The sequence below is a fragment of the Saimiri boliviensis genome, chromosome 2 (assembly GCF_048565385.1).
Source record: "Saimiri boliviensis isolate mSaiBol1 chromosome 2, mSaiBol1.pri, whole genome shotgun sequence".
Lineage (NCBI taxonomy): Eukaryota > Metazoa > Chordata > Mammalia > Primates > Cebidae > Saimiri > Saimiri boliviensis.
The window spans coordinates 59,969,554-59,996,331 of record NC_133450.1 but is presented as its reverse complement, the minus strand read 5'-3'; the positions used below and the strand labels follow the sequence as shown (position 1 = coordinate 59,996,331).

Genomic DNA, 26,778 nt, shown 5'->3' with positions numbered 1-26,778 from the left:
AATTTAGAAACCTTCCTTGCTTTATGTGAAAACATTGAGGCTTTGAGAAAAGGTATAATTTTTCAAAGGTTTCAGAAGCAGAATTCATGTTTTCTCATTCTTGGGCTAGGTATTATTCCACTGTATTTTGCAATAACTTGCCCTATAGCATTCTGAAATGACTTTTTATTTGTTGCTGTTCAACAAATAAGTAGTTTTTTTCCCTCCTTTTTTTTTAGACTGATATAATAAGGTTTGGCATAAAATAGGAAACCAGACAAATTCTTGCAATATTTTATAGTCTCTTCAAAACCAAGTAACAGGTAAGATAAGTGCTGGTTCGAAAAGGCTATTCCTCTGTTGTGAATATTATGTTATCAGTCATTGATAAACAGTTGTCTAGGTGTGAAAGAGATTCATTGCCATGAATTTAACTGAAAATACTGAGCACAATATGGTGGTCCCTTATGTAACTGAGTTGTGGTGCTGGGAGGTTGTCTAGGTGGAGTTGACCCTGCCTTACCACAAGGACTGGGTGACCTGGAGAGAAATGAGGTGGTCATTATTCTCTCTTCTGTGCTCTTTAATCCAAGCAGGCAGTGCCTTCATTGCATCTTTATTATAACGTGTCTGTGCTTGCTAAATTTTTGGTTCTGAGAAATCAAAAAATATAAAGATTCTTCATGTTTGGAAGAGGCTGTGTTTTCTATATTTCAAGTGGATGTACTTAGTACTCTGGAATGGAATGATACTCACCTGTTCTCCATAAGCCTATTAGGTAATTTGGGTAAACGTGAAAGTTGCCTTCATCCTGCTATTTAGTGGCTTACTTTACATTTAATAATGAAGCAAGTGCTCAAGGGACTAGTTTTCTGGCTAACTAATGCCTTTGCAAAGCAATGCAACCTCTTAACATAAAACATAAGTAGTAGAAGTTCAGAGGAAATGATCTTTTGTGTTCCCTTGAGCATGATTAGAAAGTCTGAAGTAGTGTTCACAAACTATTGTTTTACAGCAATTATACATTTTTTTTTTCACAAGTATGAAACTGTTCTTCATGGAAAGCATGGGTCAACTTAAAGTCAGAAGCTCTGGTTCTTGGAATACTATGATGTTATAGAGTAACCATAAAATATTTTAATAATATTTTAATAGTTTACATTCATTATATACATTTAAGCTGCAATTTAGTTTTTGACATGTAATGCTAATAATTTTCTTATCTTTGTGGGAAATATACCTGGAAAATATTACTCATTAAATGTTTCCCCTTTTTAAATCTTACTTTTAAAGACCTTGGGTTATCTATAGAAAAGAATTGGTCAATGTATGGCAATTTTGCAAGGTTAAAAGAGTTGTAAAGGCTCAAAGATATAATCTTATCCATTATTTTTTATTATGGGATGCTTCAGGAATCATGACAAAGTCCAGGCCTATAAAAATTAAATGACTAGATTGCTCATGGGCAGTTAATTAGAAGTAGAACTAAAGCTAGCACATAGGTCTCCTGACTGCACAACGTCATGTGTTAATACTTTCACAATCACTCTCTATGACAAGTAAAGATAAAAAAGATTTTTTAGAAAGCCAAATTTGTATTTATTTGTATTTCAGATTCTCATAACTAACAAAGCAAGTTTCCCTGAAAAAAGAAATTAGGTAAATGCTGCAAATCTGGCATTTTTACCAAATAGGTTTTCTTTCCTTTCCTTGCTCCTTTCCTTCCTTCCCTTTTTTCTTTTCTTCCTTTCCTTCCTTGATTCTTTCTTTTTCTCTGTTTCACCAGAGATTCATTGCTTAAATGAAGCAGGGTTAGTTGTTATGATGATCCCTTCACCCAGCCTTCCGAAGTAAGGCAGAATCATTCACAGCATTGTAATCTCCATCCTTGTTTCAGTCTGAAGCATTTATTAAGTTCTCCCATTCACATGATACATTGCTGCATGATCTACAAACTGTGCATTTCATGGGGCTTATGTACACTTAAGCTGCACATTATGTACATTTTGCTAATGTACATGATTGAACATTATTTGAAACTAATTGAAACTTCTCACTTTATAGTTAAGAGAATTGTAACCAAAATTCTGCTTTTGCAAAGTGGGACAAAATTTTAGAGAAAAAAAAACACAATATATTTAGTTTTTTTCCTTATTTTCAATAAGAGATGAGTACACTTAGCTGATAATGAGGAGTAAGAAAGTAACAGGTTGTAATGGAATTGCAGCATGTCAGAAATTAGAGTGTGGGGAGTAGGTAGATGGAAATCGGGGAACAGAAGGTTGAAAACTGAGGAAAGATACAAAAAGATAAAAAGAACATATTATCTTTATTTATTTTGGATATTATGACTTGTCCTGTTTTTGTAAATTTCCAGATTGAAAAGCCAAAACAAAAAGGGATTCACACACACACACACACACACACACACACAAACACACACACAGTCTTAACAAAACTTACATCTTTTAATTCCCTATATGTAGGTGCTTTCCCTGAATTTCAGCTCATTACTGTAGGAGCAATGTCTCAATGTTCTTTTTCCTTTGTAAAGTGAATCTACAGCTTTTTTATCTGATGAATTACTTCTCAGTACTAGCCTTTTAAACTGTATTTTACATAACAAAACAGTGTATTCTTTTTAATTCTGTTCCTTTTCTTGCTTAAGTGGAAATAATGAGTCAACCATAAAGTGGATGTTACATAATAAAATTAGCAAAGCTTCCTTTTCAAGTTTCTTGTAATAGTTTCTGGTTCAGTAGTGGGGAGGTGGGAAGAGATAGCATGGGGAGAAATGACAGATACAGGTGAGGGGACGGAAGGCAGCAAAGCACACTGCCATGTGTGTACCTATGCAACAATCTTGCATGTTCATCACATGTACCCCAAAACCTAAAATGCAATAAAAAAAATAATAATAAAAAAAATAATAATAATAATGATTAATAGTGACTTAATGATTTGTTTGTACTCTATCCTAAGTTTCTATCACAAATGTTTGTTTTGTAAGGATAAAAATGAATTCGTTACCAAATGTAAGGCATGTACCTTTGTGCGCTACACATGATGGCAGCTTAGTAGACGTAGAAGTTCCCTTTACAATTATCTGACATGTATAACACTCCAAAATACTGTACCTTACATTTACATTCTTCTACATAATGTCACAGTATTACCACTTTGGGAGGCAGAAAGAGAACAAACATTAGCATTTTCATTTTACAGATGGGGGAATTATGAACAGCAAGGCTTAAGAGCCTTGCCCATGGTAATGGAATGGGGCATTTTGAACAGGTTGACCCTACAATGTGTTGTCCAAGCTTGGACACTATTGAGAATGACAGTGGATACTATTGATAATTCCACTGGGACAATAGATATAAACAGGAGCTATCTCAAGGAAAGTGAGGCCTATTGGCATTTTTATGAGGAACCACAACTGATTTTCACATACTTCCACTTCTGTGTTCTTCTCAGACTTCCCCTGTACTCTTCCAAGTATATACGAATACATGTAATAGTTACAGGAGGGAGAGTGGCTGGGCTTGAATATTGGAAACTTTATTTGTTAGCTGTGAGCTCTTGGGCTTACAGTTTACCTCTGTGCTTTGCTTTCTTTTTCAGTGAAATGGGGATGATAACAGTAAGTATATTTACATTATAGGGCTGTTATATGAATTGAATGTAGTAAAATGCTTGGTACAGTGCCTGACACTTAATAGACACTATGTATACCTGGTAAATAAAATATGAATATTCATCCTGATAATCCTTTTTAAAAATAGGAAGCGTTCAAAGCCACTTAGCTAAGAACATACTTTTTGGCTAGATATGGTAGCTTACATCTGTAATCCCAGCACTTTGGGAGGGAGAGAAGGGAGGATCGCTTGAGTCCAGGAGTTTGAGACCAGTGCAGGCAACCTATCGAGATCCTCTTTCCAAAAAAAAAAGTCAGGTATAGTGCCCTGTACCTGTAGTCGTGGCTACTCAGGAGACTGACTGAGGTTGGAAGATTGCTTGAGCGCAGGAAGTTGAGGCTGCAAGCCATGATCATGCCACTGCACTCGAGTTTGGGTGACAGAGTGAGATCCTGCCTATATAAAAAAAAAAAAAATTGTAATTCATTTTTTTAAAAGGAATATTCTCTTTTTATTCTAAGAGCATTTTTGGAATCATTTCCTAGAATATTATCTACATTTTTGTGTATGTTGAATTTTGAACATCTAACCTGAAATTACTAATGCCTGTGCCAATACTATTGAGTGACACAATCCTAATAATGACTTATTTGTTTGTTTGTAAACAATATGTAGCATTATTGGCATGTACATGAAAACAACAGTATTAGCAAGCTCATCTCATCTCGGAAGCATTTTGGCTATATGATGAAATGACAGACTCTGAACTAATTTTCTGAGTTCTACTAAAATTCTACTAATTCTATTCTATTCTGCTAATAGAACTTTATGTCTTTCTTTATGATAAGTGATCTCCATTACAGTTGAGATAACCTGGTTCCTTTATTTTAATATTACTAACTCAGGATATCCGGTTTTACCTTTTGGAATGTATAGCCATGATTTACCCTCACACTGACCCTCTTTTCTTCTTATAATTAAAAATAAAATTAAGAAGCACATTCTAAGATGGGAAATAAGGCATTTCTCCTGCCATTTGCTTTGTGGTGATTTGGCCCTGGGAAAAAAGGCCCATACCCCACCCCCCTAGGATACCTTAGGCTTCTGTTTTGTATTCAGAATTAGACACTACATTTTCTTAGCACTTTTGGTTTGTACCTCCTTAGTCAGGGCACCTATGACTAAAGTTATTCCTGATTTGATGTCCAGAACACTGTTCATTATCTGTTTTATTTGATGTGTTGGTGATTTCAAATCTAACACTTTCTTAGGCTTCAGAGTTTAACTTCACATTTCATTATTTGTCCAGTGTCAGTATCATTGGCATTATTACTTACCTGCCTTGACCCTCAGATAAAAGCACTTGTTTGTATTGGAGGACTAAGCTCTACCTCTGCTGTTCATTCATTTCGCCTCTGGCTTCTATCTGGAATTCTAATATTACTTTCTACACCAAATGTTTAAAAATGTAGGTATGCCAATGATTATAAAAGCATAAAGTAAAATAAGTTAAATTGGCACCTCTGGAAATGCTTATGGATCATAATAGTTACCTGACTGAGGTTGATGTATTGAGAATAAATATACATTGAACAAATACAAATCTGCTGTATTTTGGAGGCTATGCAAGAGATCACAGATAAATGACATGGGTGGGCTGTTCCCGTGTTGGACTTACTAGAACATTAGTAGTCAGTGGAACAGTAATGGTTAAAAGCACAAGCTCTTGTTAGCTTCGCTTAGGATAAACCTTGAGCTGGGCCACTTCCTACCTGTGTGATCTTAAGCAAGATAATTAATTTCTCTAAGCCTTAGTTTCCTTATCTGTAAGAAGAGGACCAAAAATACTTTCCTAATTTGTTTTGTGGGCACATTCAATGACATATTGCATGTAAAACCCTTATCACAGTATCTGGCACATGGTATCTGCTGTGGTATAGCCATGGTTTGTGCTATAGGCCATATAAATATATAGCTATTTTCATATGATTTTGATTAGAGAATAATGCTCATCAGAGGAATGGCTTTGGTAAAAAACAATGTTTATTTTTAGTAAGTTACTAATTGCTTTAAACCTTTATCTTAGTTTTATTTACCTTAGTTGGTTCATGCTGCTATAACAAAATACCTTAGACCAGAGAATTTATAAACCACAAATATTTCTTGCTCAATTCTGGAGGCTGAGGAGGCCGAGATCAAGGTGCCATCAGATTCTATGTCTGATGGGAGCTAGCCCTCCATTTCATGGATGGTACCTTCTATCTGCATCCTCAGATGGAAGGGGTGAAAAAGCTCCCTTGAGCACCTATTATATGAACACTAATACTATTTATGAGGTTACTTATTTTTATGTCCATTTCTAGTAAAGTAAATTATATGTTAGTGATCTGATTTGGTAGCAGAATTAAACTCCCAATTTTGGTAGCAGAATTTCAGAATTCCTATTGGTGTCCACTTCTGAAGAGGAGGGAGTATGGTGGGAGTGCAGTGAGAGTGATCCATGAGCTGTGGAAAGCATAGAAACGGTCCTTCTCTCTGCATGTGCTCTATACAGATTTGGGTTAAGATGACTTCCAGCTCATGTTGTAAGGGATATGAGTGGGTAACAAGTATCTTTAGATAATTCTGGCAAACAGCAGGTGCTTGGAAAATGTTTTATGACTGAATGGGTGACATGATTCAGTACCAAGCTCATCCTAAGAGGCAGGTAGAAGTGAGTGGATGTTGTCTGTTGCATGCCATGATAATGAAGCACAGCTGAGGCTTGGGACTTTTGGGTAGTCAGAGTAGCATGAAGATCCTGGTTGGTTGTCTAGACAGCAAGAAAAGAAGGCTTGAGATTTGAAGTGGCAGGGAAAGAAGAATGTAGTAGAAAGAACATGGATCTTGGAAGAATTTGAACACCTGCTCAGCCTGCTTTGAGCTCTGGAATGTTAGAGAAGTTACTTAATTTCTCTTGTCCTTAATTTCTTCATTTGCAAAATATAGAAAAATGATACCTGCTTATTAAAAGAGTTCAATGAAGTAACACTTATACAAAGCTGAAAGCATGGTAGTTGTTCCATGGTGACTATTTTTATTCTGAAACTAAAACTAGGTTATGCTATATGGAATATTGCTTAAACCCCTGATAGACGCTCCTGTGGCATTTAGAATTTCTTAGTAAGTTAAGAGATCAGGTCCAGTTTGGAAGCCAGGTATCAGAAACCTCAGCTGTGTGTAATTTAGCATAATTCTAAGTCTCTTACCCTTTGGTAGAGGAAGAGATATGCAAGTCTCTTCTCTGCTTATTCCTTTTCTTGTTGCTTTCAGTGAAGGTGAGATGAAATATTTATTACTTGCAGTATAATATTTCCCATAGCACTTTAAACATGCATTCCAGCCAATGTGGATATTCTATTTTACCTAGAAGAGATTTCAGTTTTCTTTATCCCCTAGTCATAAGTATTGCTAAAATTGATATATTAATTATTAAATAGTATGTATTAAATAGTATGGTTGACTTTGACTAACTACTTTCTTTTTTGTTTGTTTGTTTGTTTGTTTGAGACGGAGTTTTGCTCTTGTTGCCCAGGCTGGAGTGCAGTGGTGTGATCTTGGCTCACTGCAACCTCCACCTCCTAGGTTCAAGCAATTCTCCTGCCTCAGTCTCCCGAGTAGCTGGAATTACAGGCACCCACCACCACATCCTGCTAATTTTGTATTTTTAGTAGAGATGGTGTTTCACCATGTTGGCCAGGCTGGTCCCGAATGCCTGACCTCAAGTGATCCTCCTGCTTCAGCCTCCCAAGGTGCACGATTACAAGAGCGAGCCACCATGCTCAGCCAACTTTGACTAACTACTTTCTGAGAGCACACTAGTTTTTCTGAAAGCTGATAAATTTGGTTAAAATAGGAGCATTCAGTTCTGAATTTCTTAGTTGATCCTTTTTCTATGTTTTAGGCAGTCAAACTACCACCCTTCTTAACATTTTCTGAGCCTTTCCAATAATAGTGCAACAGCTAGGAGAGGTAAAGGAACAGGTTAAACTAGGGGACTAGGAAAAGTCTCAGAAGACAGAGATAAACACTTGCTACTTTTTTTTTTTTTTTTTTTTTTTTTTTTTTTTTTTTTTTTTTTGACACAGGGTTTCTTTCTGTTGCCTAGGCTAGAGTGCATTGGCACGATCTCAGCTCACTGAAACCACCACCTCCTGGGTTCAAGTGATTCTCCTGCCTCGGCCTCCCGTGTAGCTTGGATTACAAGCATGTGCCACCATATCCAGCTTATTTATTATACTTTTAGTAGAGATAGAGTTTCATCATGTTGGCCAGGCTGATATCGAACTCCTGACTTAAAGTGATCTACCCACCTTGGCCTTCCAAAGTGTTGGGATTACAGGTGTGAACCACCATGCCTGGCCATTGTTACAAGTTTTTTTACATCTTTTAAACAAGCACAATTTCCAGTCCTAACTGCTGTAACTTATACGTGTAATACAGTTATACTGTTTTCCAATAATTGAATATTTAAGCATTACATTAAAATTTGTTATTTTTATGTTCGTTATCTCATGTGATGCATCATAATATTTGTGAAACATGTATTCTAATTTTCTTCATTTTACAGATGAGGAAACTGAAACATGAGGGGATTCACAAAATGCATTTAACACAGTCAATTAAAGTGAGAACTGGTACAGTCTTCTTTATCAAGAAGGAAATAAAAGTCACCCATAATTCATTTTATTACATAGAGATAACCACAACTAGAATGTTAATATTTTGTGCATTTTTTATTGTATTTTCTATACATATATGGGTTTTTGTCTAAATGTATTTAAATGTATGGCATATATATGGTTCTATATTCTGCTTTATAAAAAGTTGTCATTATATTGTAATTTCACTTAAAAATCTTTGCAAACCATCATTTAAAACTTATTGTGTGACTATAAAGTTTGTTATACCATTATTCTATTACTGAACATTTAGTTTTATCAAATTTTTAACAATTAAAATAATGTGACACATGTCTTTGTACATGAAAATTTTTCATTTATGTGGATATTACACTATAAAAATATCTGAGTTTTTAAAGCATCTTCACTCACTGAAATTGCTTGTGATAAATGGTTTTTATTAGCAACATTGGCTAAGATTAGGAGTATATCTCACAGCTATCAAACAGGGAATAGGCTGACTTGCAAAGGGACTGAGTTTATGACCTTGGCTTCATAAACTTTTGTGTGCTCACAGAGTCACACAAGCTGACTTAGAAGAAGAAAAAAAGAAACGTATAAATAAAAAGATATGCTGGGTACAGTGGCTCCCATCAGTAATCCCAGCCTGTAACAAATTTGGTTAAAACAGGAGCATTCAGTTCTGAATTTTTTATTAGATCCTTTTTCAATGTTTTGGGTAGTCTAACTACCACCCTTCTTAACATTTCTAAAGCGAGCAGATCACTTGAGGTCAGGAGTTCGAGACCAGTCTGGCCAACATGGCAAAACCCATCTCTACTAAAAATACAAAACTTAGCCTTGTGGTGGTGCATGCCTGTAATCCCAGCTACTTGGGAGGCTGAGGTGGAAGAATTGCTTGAACCCAGGAGGTGAGGTTGCAGGGAGCCGAGATTATGCCATTGCACTCCAGCCTGAGCAACAGAGCAAGACTGTCTCAAAAGGAAAAAGAGAAAGGTAGACTGTGTGTGGTGGATGGAAATTTTAAAGGTAAAAAAAAAAAGAGATATATCTGTGTTATGAGAAATTACAGAAGTGAGAGAGTATCTTCTCAACTAATAATTGTGTTTTGTATAAAAATTATTACACCTGGCCAGGTACAGGGCCTCACACCTGTAATCCCAGCACTTTGGGAGGCTGAGGCAGATGGGTCACAAGGTCAGGAGATGGAGACCATCTTGGCCAACATGGTGAAACCCTATCCCTACTAAAAATACAAAAATTATCCAGGCGTGGTGGCACATGCCTGTAATCCCAGCTATTTGGGAGGCTGAGGCAGGAGAATCACTTGAACCCAGGAGGTGAAGGTTACAATGAGCTGAGATTGTGCCATTGTACTCCAGCCTAGGCAACAAGAGCGAAACTGTCTCAAATCAATCAATCAATCAATCAATCAATACATACATACATACATACATACATACATACAAATTTTTAAAAAATTATTATACCTATTTGGCCTAGGCATTTTAAACTTGGATTAATACATTATTTTTTGATACACAATAAAAGGCTTTTAGAAAGATAGTGTATCTGTGAAATCATCATATTAGATTATTTTATTTAATTTCTTAGTTTACAATTGCTAAGTAATTGAGTGGTCAGCCAAAGAGGAAAAAATGGACTGCGTGAGACAGAGAATGATAAAAATAGCTAGTATTTATTGAACCCTAAGTTTCAGGCACTATTCTAAGTTTACAGGTAATGTCTGCAATATAAATTGTGTTCTATAACATCCCAGTTACCCAATAATAGGTATTATTTTTCAAATTCAATTCATGTGGAAACTGAGGTTAATTTAAGTAAATTGCCCAGGCAGGTGAACTGACTCCAGAATCACCCACTTGACCCAGTACATTTTGCTGTCCCCACATATTAGCCATCCTCTACTGGTCTGTCCTTTGAAGAGGATATCTAGATGTAGTCCATAGGGAGTGGAGAACTTGGCTCTAAACTTGAATGGTATTGGGTGTGGGAAGTGATCTGCTTGTTTTAACTTGTCATGTTCCTAGTGCCTAGATTAATTGGACTGAACCAATGAATGACATCTCTACCTCAGTCTTAATTTAAGTAAGAGATATTCCAGTTTAGATACCTCAACTAAGGATCTAATTTGGGTTGGGCTTTATGATGATCTAGATGAGTAAGAATAACCCCAAACACAAAAGCCCATGGTTTAAAAGGAAAATGTACATGAAAATGTAATTATATTGAAGTGTGGTAAGTGGAACAAAGAAGGATATGTAAGACAGCAAAGAAGGAAGCCTTCATAGAGGTGGTGGTGGCCGGGCATGGTGGCTCACCCTGTAATCTCAGCACTTTGGAAGGCTGAGACAAGGGAATATCTGAGGTCAGGAGTTCAAGACCAGCCTGGCCAACATGGTGAAACCCTGTCTCTCCTAAAAATACAAAAATTAGCCAGGTGTGGTGGCACACAGCTGTAGTCCAAGCTACTCGGGAGGTTGAGGCAGGAGAATCTCTTGAACATGGGAGGTGGAGGTCGCAGTGAGCTGAGATCGTGCCATTTCACTCCATCCTGGGCAACAGAGTAAGACTCCATTACAGAGAAACAAAACAAAAAAACATAGAAGTGGTGGCATTTGAGCTGGAATGAATAGAAATTGCCAAGGAAATGAGGATGTGAGGACCTGCTAGCAAGGCCTCCAGCTGTGGAAGTCGGAGTGCCATTTGATTTTAAATTTAATATGTAAAGAGTAAGTGCAGTGTTTGGAGTTAGTAACACCTAGGCTCTTACCACCCGTATGGATTTAGGAAAATCACTTACTCTCTCAGACCTTCAGGTTCTGAATCTGGAAAAGAAGGAAAATATTATGCTTACCCTACTCAATGCGAAGGTTAAAGATACATCTAAAGTTCCCAGTACAAAGCCTGCCATGTTGGTGCACAGTAAATAGTAACTAACATTCTTATCCTATAAATAAAAGAAAGTAAATGTGTATTAGAACAAAGACTTTCTTACCTAACATGGGGAATGAGGGAATGTCCTGGCAGAGTCTACCAGAATGAGTGAGGAATAATAAGGATAAGGAAATATCCTTCTGGGGTTCAAATTCCATTTTGACTACTAAATTAAGACTACTAAGAACAAAAGCCCTGAAAAAGGCCCAGGAGGATTATTGAGACAACAAATGACTGTTACAACTGAATATTTTTATGTGTTAAATATAAATTACTCAAGCATATGGATTAAATTTTCTTCCAGCGAAGCAGGGTTTAAATGTTAAGGAGAAAGAGATGTGAGAACAGGCCCCTCCTTGGTTAGAAATTTTCTGGTGGTTGCCACAGAAGGGTTTTAGGTAGACACGCAAAGAATAGGCTGAGAAATGCTCCCTGGGGAAGGTGGAGGAAAGGATATTAATACGCTTTTGGCCACTGACTTTGGGGAAGCCCAAATTATTACAAATCAATGCGGTCTCAATTCCAGAGGTTTAAAATATTTTAAGTACATCTGGGCATGGTGGATCACACCTGTAATCCCAGCACTTTGAGAGACCAAGGCAGGTGGATCACTTGAGGTCAGGAGTTTGAGACGAGCCTGGTCAACACGGCAAAATCCCATCTCTACTAAAAATATAAAAATTGCCCAGGTGCATGGTGTGCACTTGTAATAACAGCTACTATAGAGGCTGAGACAGGAGAATTGCTTGAACCCAGGAGGAGGAGGTTGCAGTGAGCCAAGATTGTGCCATTGCACTCCAGCCTGGGTGACAGAACAAGGCTTTGTCTCCTACTAGGAGAATAAATTAGGTAATAGTTATCAGCCCAGAAAATAGCAAACCATCTTTTCTTCATGTGAATGATACAATTAAGAAGAACTCTTCCTGTTAAAGCAGATAATATCCTGGAAAACCAAACTTCTTTTATAGCAAAAATCGGCTTGGAAAGAAATCTTGATTAACTTGTTTTGTAGACTCTTAAAAGACTTGAGACCCAGAGAGGTGAAATATCCTGCCTAACATTTCCCAGTGAGTTAGTGGCAGAGCTGGGATTAGAAGCCAGATCTTGTAAGGAATTCCACACTCAAGGAAATTACTTGGCTTTGTCAAGGTCACATCCTGAGTAAAGTGGGAATTGACAGGATTTCAGCCAGGATCTGTCTGTCTTCAAAGGCTATGCTTCCTAGGGCTCTATACACTGCTGTTTTAGAATTACTTAGGCATTCTAATTACAAACTTAGCTCAGGCTAATTGTGACTGTAGATAAAGACATTAGATGAAAGCTAAGTCCCTCTCCCTCCCAACAATCTTACCCTGTCCCCACCTGCCAAGAACCCTCTATCCCCATTCCCTAGAGGTAAGTACTGTGAACTCTTTTTGCTATATACTTCCTGAAATTGCATGTTTCTTTTAAAAAAAGCTATTTGAAAAAACATTGAAGCTTATAAGAAAGTTGTAATAACTGTAAAAAGAACCTTAACCTAGATTTACTGCTGTTGACATTTTGCCCCATTCGATTTATCATTTCTTCTCTGTAGCTATCTATCTATCCATCCATCTACTGATTGATTGATTGGTGTTTTTTCCAGATAAATTTCATTCTTGTTGTCCAGGCTGGAGTGCAATGGCATGATCTCAGATCGCTGCAACCTCTGCCTCTCGGGTTCAAGCAATTCTCCTGCCTCAGCCTCCTGAATAGCTGGGATTACAGGTGCCTGCCACCACACCTGGGTAATTTTTTGTATTTTTAGTAGAGACGGGGTTTTGCCACGTTGGCCAGGCTGGTCTCACACTCCTGACCTCAGGTGATCCACCTGCTTCAGCCTCCCAAAGTGCAGGGATTATAGGTGTGAGCCACCATGCCCAGGCTGATACTGTTTTTGTCTGAATCATTTGAGAATAAGTTGCAAATATTGTGGCCCTTGACTCCTAAATATTTCAGTGTGTTTTTCCTAAGAATAAGGATATTTATGAGGCAGAACACGATGGCCAAATAGAACCCTTCAACAATTGTCTACCTCCCCAGGAACATCAAATTGAACAACTCTTAATGCAAGAAAATATTTTCAGCCAAGTGCAGTGGATCATGTTTGTAATCCCGGCACTTTGAGAGGCCAAGGCAGGCAGATCGCTTGAGCTCAGGAGTTTAAGACCAGCTTGGGCAACAAAGTGAAACCCTGTGTCTACTAAAAATACAAAAATTAGCTGGACATGGTGGTGCACACTAGTAATTTCAGCCTCTCAGGTGGCTAAGGCAGGAGAATTGCTTGAACCTAGGAAGTGGAGGTTGCAAGCAGTGAGCCAAGATAGTGCCACTGCACTCCAGCCTGGGCAACAGAGACCTTGTCTCAAAAAAACCCAAAAAAACTAAAACTAAATAAAAATAAAAATTAAAAAAAGCACTTTCATAAGAACCAAAAAAAAAAAAAAATCAGCCCTCTGAATGACAGGTACAAACAAGGGCAGACTGCAAAAACTGGAATAAGTACTTAATTCTTCACTGGCTAGACATCAACAAACCTCCAGAGGCATCAAGAACATTCAGGAAAATATGGCTTCACCAGACAGACCAAATAAACCACCAGTGACCAATTCTGAGGTGACAGAGATAGGAGACCTCTCAGACAGAGAATTCAAAATAACTGTTTTGAGGAAAGTCAACCAACTGCAAAATAACACAGGGAAGGAATTCAAAATTCTATCAGAGAACTCTAACAGAGATTGACATCATTTAAAAAAATCAATGGAAATCCTGGAGCAGAAATAAATTCAATTGACAAACTGAAAAATACTTCAGAGTATTTCAACAACAGAATTGATCCAGGAGAAAAAAAGAACTGATAAACTTGAAGACTGGCTAGTTGAAAATATACAGAGGAGAAAAAAAAGTATGAAAAGGAATAGTTTACAAGATCTAGAAAATAGCTTCAAAAGGACAAATCTAAGAATGATTGGCCTTAAAGAGGAAGTAGGAAAAAGAGATCAGGGTAGACAGTTTATTCAAAGAAATAATAACAGAGAACTTTCCAAACCTAGAGAAATATATAAATAACTAGGTCCAAGAAACTAAAAGAATACCAAACAGATTCAGTCCAAATAAGACTACCCCAAGGCATATAATAATCAAAATCTCAAAGGTCAGGGTCAAAGACAGTATACTTAAAGACTATTTGTAACTGCAATTCAGTTATCAACTTCAATTAAAAGTCAATACATTTGTAATTGATGCAATGATTTTATAAGATTGACCCAATAATGTACTTTATAGTACTTTTTTCCTCTCTGCACCTGCTACAGTCTGGAGTCATGCATAACTTTTAGTTAGAATATTTCAATTAATCCCTATTAATCTGGAACTGTTCTTCAGCCTTTTGTTATTATTTATAATGCTGACATTTTCGAATGGTTTAATAGAACAGTTCTCATTTTGGGTTTATCTGATGTCTCTTCCTGGTTAACTACTGATTATGTGTGCTTTGGTGAAATATCACATATATAAGCGATGTGCTCTTTTAGAATATACACAACCAGAGGTCTGTGATGTTCATATGTGTCTCATTTATGATACTAATTTTGATCACCTCATCAAGGTGTTTTATATATGTATATGTATATATATATATGACCCCATATATATATATTCCCATATATATATCCCCATATATATGTAATCTTTATATATGTATAATCTTTATACATATAAAGATTTATATACATATAATCTTTATATATGTGTGTGTGTGTATATATATATGTGGGAAGAGATATCTATACACAATGATATATACATATACATATATGGGGATATATACATATATATGGGAAAATATATAGTCACAAGGTGGTGTGTGTGTGTGTGTGTGTGTGTGTGTGTATAAAGAGAGAGAGAGAGACAGGGTATCACATCACACCTGGCTATTTTTTTTATGTTTTAGTAGAGATAAGTTCTTGCTATGTTGCCCAGACTTGTCTCGAAATACAGAGCTCAAGCAATCAAACCTTCTGCTTCATCCTGGGCTGGAATTAATAAGTAAGCCACCACACCAGGCATTTATATACTTTTTATTCGTGTTTTTTCTGCAGTTTGTTTTTACTGAATGGTGTATTTATTTGTTTGTTTGCTGTTTGTTTGTTTGTTTGTTGAGATGGAATCTTGCTCTGTCACCCAGGCTGGAGTGCAGTGACACAATCCAGGCTTATTGCAACCTCCACCTCCACCTCCCAGGTTCAAGTGATTCTCCTGCCTCAGCCTCCCAAGTAGCTAGGATTACAGGGATGTGCCACCACTCCAGACTAATGTTTCTATTTTTAGTAGAGACAGGGTTTCACCATGTTGGCCTGGCTGGTCTCAAACTCCTGACCTCAAGTGATCTGCCCTCCTCGGCCTCCCACTGTCCTAGGATTATAGGCATGAGCCACCAGGCCTGGCCAAATAGTGTAGTTATTTAAATTCAGCTATTTATTGAGTACAAATGTGATAAACAGTATTCTAAATCATGGTGATATAGCACTGATCAAAATAGACAAATTCCCACTCTCATAGAGCTTATATTATTTTAAAAAATAATATTCATTTTAATTGATAAAATTCATATATATTATGTACAATATGTTGTTTTCAAATACATGTACATTGTGGAATGGCCAATTTAAGTCAATTAACATATATATCATATCACTTCACATACTTACCCTTCTTGTGTGTGGTGAGAACACACACCCAAATTTAATCTCTTAGCAATTTTCGAAACTACAATGCACTGCTATTAACCTCAGCCACCATGTTGTACAATAGGTTTTGTGAACTTATTCCTCCTATTCAACTGAAATTTTGTATCCTGGGTACCAGTTTTTTACTTCATTCTGTATCCTATATATCATAGTTTATTCAGCCAGTCACTACTGCTTCAGTGAACACCCTGCAATGTGGAATATGCATCCAGATGCACATGTGTGTATATCTGTGTATATGTCTTCATGTGATTATGTGTATTTGTGTATACAGATGTGAATGTTAATATAAGTTTATGTGTGTGTGTGCACAAACTTGCTTATCTGTAAGATAATTCCCTAGAAGAGAAATTGATAGGTGAAACACATTTGGTTTTACATTTTGGCAGATACTTCTCAACTTCCCTCCAATTTTTGTTCTCAGTACAGAGTATGAATGCTTTATCTCCCCATTCTCATCAAGGTGGGCAATATCAAATATTTTATTTTTTCCATATTAATAGGTGTCTTCTTAGCTGGATGGCAATAAAGAATCCAATTATTTTCAAGTCTGATGTGTAAGACACCTTTTTGTGTCTGATTGTTGCTATGCTACTAGTCTTATCTTCCAAGATACCTGCCTCTGGTGAGCAGAGATTGATCACAGGGTGACTATCTAGATCTTTAGAAAATTTGCCCAATTCTTGATTAAAGTGTGCCATGGAAAAAAATCTTTAAAGTCTGAACTCCACACTTGCTCACATTGCTATGATGTAGCAATGTTAGTTATGGCTTAGGAACATTTGAATAGGAAGCTAATGACATTGCATAACCACAGATAATTAACTTTTAAAAAGTATATTCAGACATGACCCATTTATATTATTTGCTATATGCTCTGAGGAATGGGCTAAAATAGAGTCTTTAAAATTGCTACCATGTCACTCAAACATTTCTGAAATGTATATGATAAGCTAAAAAGAAATCATGGGATCATGCCAGATGACCTTAGAATTACTTTAAATTTTTATCTAGATGGCCTGATATCTCTTTAAGTTACTACTCAGGTTTTTTTTTAGGGGTCTGGGAGAGTGTTTGGGTAGAATTCCACCATGTAGGGGAGAAATTCAGATTAAATGGTTTGTTAAAGAAATAATTAATTTTTCCATTTGTCCCTTATCCATTCATCCTCCATTCACATTTTTCCTATAAGTTCTCTCCCCTCCATTCATCCTCCAAAAAGTAGGTGTGGATATTTTGAAAAGGAAGCCTTTTTCTTACACGCAATGAATTTTGCCCACAATGGGCTAATTGCCAAAGCAGTTGGCCACCTGTGGGAGTAATTAGTCACATGTCAGTCTTCTGAGGTTAGTCAATTGCAGTTGCAATTTATTATACACACAGTTTTGCATTTACAAATAATCATGGCTATGAAAACCACCCATAGAGAAAGAAAAGACTAGACAGAAACTTTTAAAAATTGCCATATTACTTTATATTTATGAATGAAGCTTGGGTAACATTCAGGTCTATTTATTATCCTAATCCAGAAACTGGAGTTAAGGATGCTAAAGAAAAGGTATTCATAAATTATTCTTCATTGTGGGGTGAGCAGGAGAAAAGATCATGATATCTTTGTAATTTTATTTTATAAACTAAAAAATCATTCTTCATTGGATATATTAACATTTTAACCTTGAAACATTTTATACTTAAGGTAAATATAATGAGAACTTTGTTCTCATCAGTGGGCAGCAATATGATAGCAGCCATCTTGGCTAATCATGCTCTGGTTAATGTGATACACTGTTTATTATTTTACATCCATGGAAGATGTTCTACCCTAAGCTAATTGAATTCAATATATTTATCAATAGTTGCTGTATATACATCAGTCATGATACCAGGAAGTAGAACATTTAAAAAATATGAACAAAAGATAATTTAAGGAATTCTCTCTCTCCCCAGGGGTATGTGTGTGTGTGTGTGTGTGTGTGTGTGTGTGTGTGTGTGTGTAAATGTTAGGAACAGGCAGTAAAACTAACATTTAAATGTATCAGAATTATCCTGGGTACAAGAAAAACAGAACTTCACCCATCTTGCCTTAAATAATGAAGGCTATATTTATTATCTATTTAATTGAAAAGTGAAAAAAAGTGGGATAAATTTGAGTGTTTTTTCAGTAGCTCAGCAATATCAGCCAGGACCCATTTTCCTTTATTTTTTCTGCCCCACTTTCCATAGCACCTGCACCATCCTGAAGCTGGCTCCGCCATGGTTCTCCCAGAGAGGAACCATTTCTTTCCAGAAATGCTCAACAAATATCTCCTTATATGTCATTGGCCCAGACAGAGTCATGGGCTCATCCCTAAAAGAATCCCTGTGGCTTAGGGATGACATACACAAATTGGCTTAAAAACCGATAATCCACCTCGAGAAACAACCCTACTTAAACAACACTGGGGGGAAATCGGAGGCCTAGGTAGGTAGGAGGAGGGAGGAGATTGATGCCAGCAACAACCACTGTCCACTACTGCAAATAACAGCAATCCAAGTGCTTCAATAGGGTATAGACATGGCACTGCGTAGGGTGGACTGTATTGTGCATTCACACTATTACTGCAGTAGCTATAGGTGCCATTAAGGTTTATATTTCTAGGATGCTAAAAAAAAAGGAACATATTTGAAAGGCTTTTTGGCTTACCATATTACAAGGAATTCTATGGCCACCTACTTTATAGTTGCTTCTGAAGGCTTTGCTGGGCTTTCAGAATACTACCTTTGCTTTATTTAAAAATAATAATAATAATAAGAGACAGGGTCTTTCTCTGTCACCCATGGTGGAGTACAATGGCACAATATCAGCTCACTGAAACTTCCACCTCCCACGCTCAGATGATCCACCCACCTCAGCCTCCCATGTAGCTGGGACTATGGGCATGCACCACCATGCCTGGCTAATTTTTGTACTTTTTTAGAGACAGGGTTCTGCTATGTTGCCCAGACTGGTCTCTAACTCCTGAACTCAAGTGATCTGCCTGCCTTGGCCTCCCAAAGTGCTGGGATTACAGACGTGAGCCACTGTGCCCGGCCAACCCTTGCTTTACTGAAGGTAATAACTCAGAGGCATTCAGTGGGAAGTCAGAAAGGAGAAAATATGTATGAATGTACACATAGTTGATCCTCATTGTTTGCAGATATCATATTTGTAAATTTGCCTACTTGGTAAAATTTATTTGTAACCCCCAAATCAATACTCATGGTTCTTTTTCAGTCATTCACAGACATGTGCAGTGACGGAAAATTTGCATCATCTAATGCACATGTTCCCAGCTGAACAAGGTGATACTCTGCCTTCGTGTTTCAGTTGTCATACTGTAAACAAGGTCCTTTTTGCAGTCTATTTAGTGATAGTGTTGGGGCTTTTTTGTTCCTGATTTTACTGTTTAGAATGGTGCCCAAGCCATTGTGTAGAAGTATTGTCTATGGTTTCTAAAGGCAAGATATGCCTTATGAGGAAATCTGTGTGTCAGGTAAGCTTTATTCAGGCTTGAGTTATAGTGCCATTGGTTGTGACTTCTATGTTAATAAATCAAAAGTATATATTAAGTAAGGTGTCTTTAACAGAAACACACATAAAGTGAGATTATATATTGATTGATTGGTGAAAATGTTGTGACCAGAAACACAGAAACTTAACTCCTTTTTTCTCTAGGAGCAGTGGGTTCAGTGTTGGCTAATGCAATGTTCACCACAACTTTATTGGACATAACTAGTGCAGATAATTAGAATCAACTGTACATGTGACTATATTTAAACAGTAAAGAAAAAGCTATCTTGGTTTAATATCAGGACAGGGCTTTAACCACAGAGGTCTATTATGTAAAGGGGTAAACACATTGTTTTTATTCCTCTTAGTTGAAAGGAAAGAACTCAGTTTTCAAGTACTGTTTGAGGGAACATACCTAATCTATTGGAAAGCTGTTTTTCTCAACTGGGACCCTTCTAACTGTATCTTTTCTAGCTTCTCTGAAATGATAAGCCAGGATTTATTGGCTTCAATGATATATTGAAAGCTGAGTAGCACTAGCCTCATAGGATGTAGTGAAAAATAACACATGTTGAAATCCACAGTCTTGTCACAGACCACTGTTGTTACCTTCCTCTCGTTTATTGTCCTCAAGCCAAACTAAGCACAACTTTGAGCTGCAACAGCAGATCCAAGAACTACGTGGGGATGGGAAGTGTGAGGAGGCATCCTCCACATCCAGGGCCCTGCTTGCATCATTCCATTTGACTTTTGCTTTGCTCAAGGTTGGCGCTGTGTTGCCAACAGCAAATATGCTGACTGAAAACTGTCACAACAGTAATCATTACAATCCAGGAGTTGAGTTTGACTGGAACATATGTCTTCAATTTTAATAGCTCAGCTTCCCAGATGCCCTAAAGGAGTAATATTGCCTGAGAAGGAGCTTTTCATGTAAGAATAATTTGTGTTAAGTAGCTCAGTGATCTGTTTGTTAAGTTACAGCTGACAGTTTGTTTATATATCTAAAGGGGCATGATGAATGGGGGAGAAGTTGATGCTAATTAGCCTAAATTGTTCCTAAGAATGTAGAGGGGTTTGCCAGTTTCATTGTTTCTGTTTCTTTGCACATTTTAAATAATTGAATGGAGCTTAGACCATTCATCATAATTTCAGGCAAGATGGAAATAAATGAATTTAGCACGGGTCCACATGTGTGATGGAAGATGTCACTTTAAAGGGCAATTAGATAAGACATCAACTTGGGACTAAAGCAGACTATTTTAATCCATTTGTATAAAAATATCAAACATGAAAATTTTTATTTACTCCATTAATTATCTTTATCATCATAGGAAGACACAGCCCTTCTTTTTGAAAACCCACCTACTGTATTCCCATTAAAGAAGTAATAGTGTTATATAAAATTTGAGCTTTTGGCTTCTGGACAAAAGACCCATGGCCTTACTCTCTAAGACAGTCTCCTCCCCTCCCCTGAAGTCATCAAATGGCTTTGAGAAACCTGTTTTGCTGTTGGGCTCATTGCCTGGCCAGGTGGAAAATGAAAAAGGCAGCAGGAATGTTTTTGAAAATTGGAATTCATGTAGTAGTGTCCCTTCTACAGTAAGAGCTAATTAGGTACCAGTGGAACATATTTTAGATATTTCTCAAGAGTTTGCCTGTATGTATTTCTCACATATAACCCATGCTGGGTTACATGGTGAACTGGTCTTTAACTTAGGATGTAACTTCCTATCTGAGTTGCTACAGCACTTCCTCTAGGTAGGAAGGTTAATGTGAATGGGTTATTTCATAAGACTGTAGAAGAATATATATCTATGTTTTGTTAACACACATATTTTGAGAATTAAAATAAGAAAAATGAACCTAAATTTAGAAAGTCTGATTTTTTCTAACCTTTTAATCCTCATTGGAGGCCATTCTTTTTTAATTTATGCACATAAAATACCACAGGAAGAGATGGTATAAATTTGTGGACTGTGGAGAATGAGTGAACATTTTTGAATCAGGATCTTTAAAAGGGGTGAAATTTGAGTATGATTAAGTTAGGAAAAAGCCTCGCTTACAGCGGAAGTCAGAGACTCTGTATACATTACAGGCATGTCATGGCTTTTAAAAAGTTATGTTAGACTTCTATACAAATTGTGAAGGAATTTGTATAACCCCAAACAAAATTCTGTGTGGTTCTGAACTTTTCCTAAGTTGAAAAGAGAGAGAGAGAGTGAGAAAGAAATATTGCTGGTTAGTATTTTGATCAGGGGCAAGCCTTACTGTTGGGTGGGCCAGTCGTTTGCACTGCCTGGGTGTTTTCTTGGTTACTAATTTTCTCAGAAGGAAATGATCCTATGGCTTATGCTAGCCACGTTTTTGCATATATGCTCTGTAATTGGCACTTATTAAGGAGACCTTCAGTTTGATGGATGACTGTCAAGAGCTGAGCTTGATGGCTTTAAAGACAATTGATTTTGCTTGAATTTTGTTATATTAACTCATTAGAACTCTGCACTGCTTCAACTTACTCTTTGTTTACTTTCTTACAATTAAAATTTTTGAACAATTGATTTTTAGAGACTTGGCAGGAGCCCATTTTACACTTGGAGACTTAGTCTGACAGAAAAATATGCACCAGACCAAATATTCATAATAAAAGCATGTGAGTATTAAAACTAAGATTTTTGTAATCTCTTTAATTGCTATCAAGTTAATTAGCAGCTTTTAAACATAAAATTGCTTATTACTTATCTTTACTTTGTATAATTAGGTGTCTTTTTCCTCTACTTTCTTTAAAAATGAATCCTATAAGCAACAGCTGTAGAAATATTTTCCATTCAGGATATTTAAAATTAGAGCTTTATGCATTATAGTAGCGGCAACATAAGCAAATAATTAGGAAAATGAAAGGCTATCTGACTCTAAAGACACAATTTTAAGAGGAAAAAATATACTGCATATGCATTTAAACATTTGATTGTAAATAACTAATGCATCCCAATTGTATTTTTAATTTCATAATATAAAAATCTCCCAAGGTTTAGTGACACATTTCAGGTTAAAAGTGTTTCATTTTCTCCTTTGAAACCACCCTCCCACAAAAGTGCACATGAAAATGCCGAAAATGAGATGTCCTTTTCCAATATGTATCCGTAGGATGAACCATATTTCTTATTAAATTTGATGTACCCACTAACTCAGGAGGCACACAATGATGATGTATTTGGTGTGTGTGTTTCTTGCAATATTTTAAAGCTGATCTTTACCAAAAACTCAATGCTTTGAGGGGGAAGGATGTACTTTCACAAAAAACAAACATGGTTGGAGAGTGCTTGCATTAAGATTACAGACTCACTCATGGTTGTCTCTTTTCTGGCTTGTTGTAACTAGTTGATGAGTTAATTATCTGTGAGGTCTGTTTATCAAAGAGGGTAGCATGGTGAGTAGAGATGCATACACCACATCATCTCAATATCTAGGTGAGTGAGAAAGGAAAATAAAGAATAAATAAAGAAGGAAAAATAAATAACATCTACTTAGGAAAATAAATACCGTATAGGGCAAAAATTTTTAGTTGGTGCTTTAAGTAAGAAGTTTTTAAAGTAATTTTATGTGTAGTGCTACTGCATAATGGTATGAGCTCCCTTGACTAGCCTTCCCAAAGGAAAAAGGAAAATGAAACTCAGTTGGTTTCAGGTCATAGATAATCCAACTTTCCTTACTCTCCAAAAGGAACTTGAGTTAGCAGAACAAAACAGATTTCTTTGCCAATGATGACAACCTTTTAAGTTTAGTGATGAAGTTGATTCATTCTTATTTTATTCAATGATGGAAAATACAGCTAATTGGCTCCTTATTTGGTCCATGATGCTTAGTTAATGTATTCAAAATTATTACTGGATTTAAAAAATGAATTCACAGATCAGAACTTCTTTTATTGTGGAGGAAACTGGCAGTCATCAAAAGGGCCATTAAAAAACAGTTTAATGAAGAAATACGTGACTATTCACAAAAAGCCCCTAGTCTAAACTTAGCAGGAGGGCCATGGACTCTTTTATCTCCTAGGTTACAACAGTATAAGAAAATAATCTTGCATCTATTAAACTTCTGCACAAATTTTACCCTCACAAAGTCATTACTTGGACTGTGCAAATAAAATATAATTATACATGAAAAGCCTGAAGCTTAAAGTCTTCCTACTAATTTTATATTAAAATATAAGAGATTGTATCCTTTTATTTTTAATTGGTGTATTATAATAACTAAGGCTAATTTTAAATGGCTTTCCCATTTCAACTTAAAAACAATGGCTGGCACTTTTTGGTAGTGTTCCATGTCATAAGCTCTAAGTAGTCCACATGGCTTAACTCATTTAATTATTACCATCTCTTGATGTGGGTTCTATTGTAAAGGGGATAAAACTGAGATATAAAGAGGATAAGTAACTTGGCCAGTGTCATGCAGCTAGTAAGTGGTACGCTGGAGATGTGAATATAGGCATCCTACCTACAGATTCAGGGCTCTACAATGCAGTCTTTAGTTTGGTTAAGTAGTTGAGGATCCATATACAAACACCTAAATTTAATCAATTTATTATTCAGAAGACAGAATATTTCATTGTATTGAGAAGACCTAAAATGAACATTACATAAACATACCTATACCCAGAGTAATATCCTTTTATCTTAACTTCCATATCCTAATACAAGACTAACAAAGGAGTTGTAGGCTAGCAGTGTGGTCAAGTTTGTACCTTGTGTGATTGTCACACTGTGGAGGGAATGGGATTTGACCTGCGGCCTAGCCAAACAGTTCTAGTATTGAATCATATTATAACAGAGTTGTACTTTGTTTTAAAAATACAATTATTATTTTAAAAAGGAGATAAAGCAACAATAATAAAAAATCCAGGCCCCCAAAAGTAGTTTCTACAAAAATTTGTCAAGTATTCAGAAGTGTTTTGAAGTCTACTTAACGAAGTCCAGCAATATTTAGGTTCAATAAATGAGGCTGGTTTTTATCACTAGACTGGAATAATTAATTCTGGGATAATCTGAACTTTAGTCAAGTGAATTACAGCTCATAATGTTTGTTGAAGATAATGCAAGAGTATAAAATGTCATACTTTTTTAAAATTTCAAACTCCTAGACAAAGGGATTTTGATTATTCTGACATCTTTGAAGTTTCTAGCAGAATACAATGTCCATACAGGAAATACTGTGCTGAGAGGATTGGGAATCAATGTGTTCATCTAACTGATGAGAAAAACAGAAATTGTGCATAAATATAAAATTATCTTTGAACCGCTATATGTATGTTTTAGTGTTTGTTCACTAAATATTGATAGAATGTTTACTGTGCATTGAAGATACAGGGGTAAGCAAGACAGACAACTCCTTAATAAATTAACATTCTAATGAAGCATACAGAAATAAACAAATAATATAATGTCAGATAATCATAGAGTTGGAGAAAATAAACCTGGGGAATGGGATAAAAACTGATGTCATCCCATGAGCATGGAGTATGGTCTGTTTTAAACAGAGGCGTTAGGGAAGCCTTCTCTGAGATGCCGCTATTTGAGCAAAAGTCTAAATAATAAAGAGCAACAGTGGCATTTCTTGTATATTTGACATATAGGATAAATAATTTTTAACACCCCCCTCCTCTTCAGACACAGTTATTTTTAGTAATAATCATGCAAGGAAAAGAATGATAAACCCCTGTAAAAAAATAAAAAACGGACAAAAAAGAACTTATTAACCTCATGTGTATTATCATGCCAGTTGCAAAACTGATGTATAAGATAAAAATAAAATAAACATTACAGTACAATAAAGGAAAAGGGAATACATTAGCACTTTTAAATTGTATCATTCTATTTGTTTAATAAAAAGAAAAATATACCTGTAGAGCTTGCAGCTTGTACTGTTTTACCATTTAACATCTTTTTTTAGAACAACTTTATTGAAATACACATGCTGTTTATTCCCATACCACTCAATTCACTATTAAAGTGTGCAATTAATTGGTTTTTAGTATATTCATAGAGTTGTACAATTATTGTTGTAATGAATTTTAGAACATTTTCATCAGCCCCCAAAGAAACCAATATCCTTTAGTCATCATTCCACTTCCTCCATATCACCCTTTCCTACCTCAGCCCTAGAAAATCACTACAGTAATCTACATTCTGTGTCAATAGATTTGCTAATTTTGGATACTTCACATAAGTGGAATGTGTGTTTATTTGTGTCTGGCTTCTTTCACTTAGCATAATGTTTTCAGTGTTCATCTACATTGTAGCATGTATCAGTTCATTTCTTTTTATTGTTGAATAACATTATATTATGTGAATATAACATATTTTATTTATCCATTCATCAAATGTTGGACATTTGGGTTGTTTCCATTTTTTGGCCACTATGAATAATGCTGCTATGAACATTCACGAGTACCTTTTTGAGTGGACGTATGTTTTCACGTTTTAAGTATATACCTAGGAGTGTGGAATTGCTGGGTCATACAGTAACTCTATGTTTAACCTTTTCGGGAACTGGCAGAATGTTTTCCAAAATGGTTGCATCATTTTATTCCCAACAGCAGTGTATGAGGGCTCCACCTTCTCCACGTCCTTGCCAACACTTAACATCTGACTTTTTAATTCTGTCTATCCTATTGAGTATGACATGGTAGTTTATTGTGATTTTGGTTTGTGTTTCCCTGATGGTCAGTGATGTTTAGAATCTTTTTGTTTTCTTATTGGCCATTTATATATCTTCTTTTCACATTTTAAATTGCATTATTTGTCTTTTTATTATTGAGTTATAAGGGTTCATCATGTATTCTTTGTTTTTTTGAGATGGAGTCTTGCTCTATCTTCAAGGCTGGAGTGCAGTGGCATGATCTTGGCTCACTGCAACGTGCACCTCCTGGGTTCAAGTGATCCACTTGCCTCAGCCTCCTGAGTAGCTAGGACTTACAGGCATGCACCACCACACCCCACTAATTTTTGTATTTTTGGTAGAGATAAGGTTTTACAATATTGACTGGGCTGGTCTTGAACTCCTGACTTCAAGTAATCTACCCACCTTGGCTTTCCCAAAGTGCTTAGATTACAGGCGTGAGCCACCATACCCAGCCAATGGTTCATTATATATTCTTGATACAAGTTTTTTGCACCAGATATATGATTTGCAAATATCTTCTCACATTGTATAGTCTTTTCATTTTC

General features: G+C 36.2%; 1 protein-coding gene across 5 annotated transcripts in view; it reads left to right on the top strand.

Annotated features, from left to right (window-relative positions):
- The window catches only part of SLC25A21 (solute carrier family 25 member 21), a 512,298-nt gene that overhangs the window by 63,055 nt on the left and 422,465 nt on the right, over window positions 1–26,778 (top strand). The window contains exon 1 of one of the 5 annotated variants that reach the window (XM_074393422.1): window positions 2,919–22,205. The exons of the other annotated variants lie outside the window; for them this stretch is intronic. The gene's annotated coding sequence lies outside the window, so the exon portion shown is untranslated. Of the gene's footprint in view, window positions 1–2,918; window positions 22,206–26,778 lie in introns of those variants that run through there. 5 annotated transcript variants of the gene reach the window in all.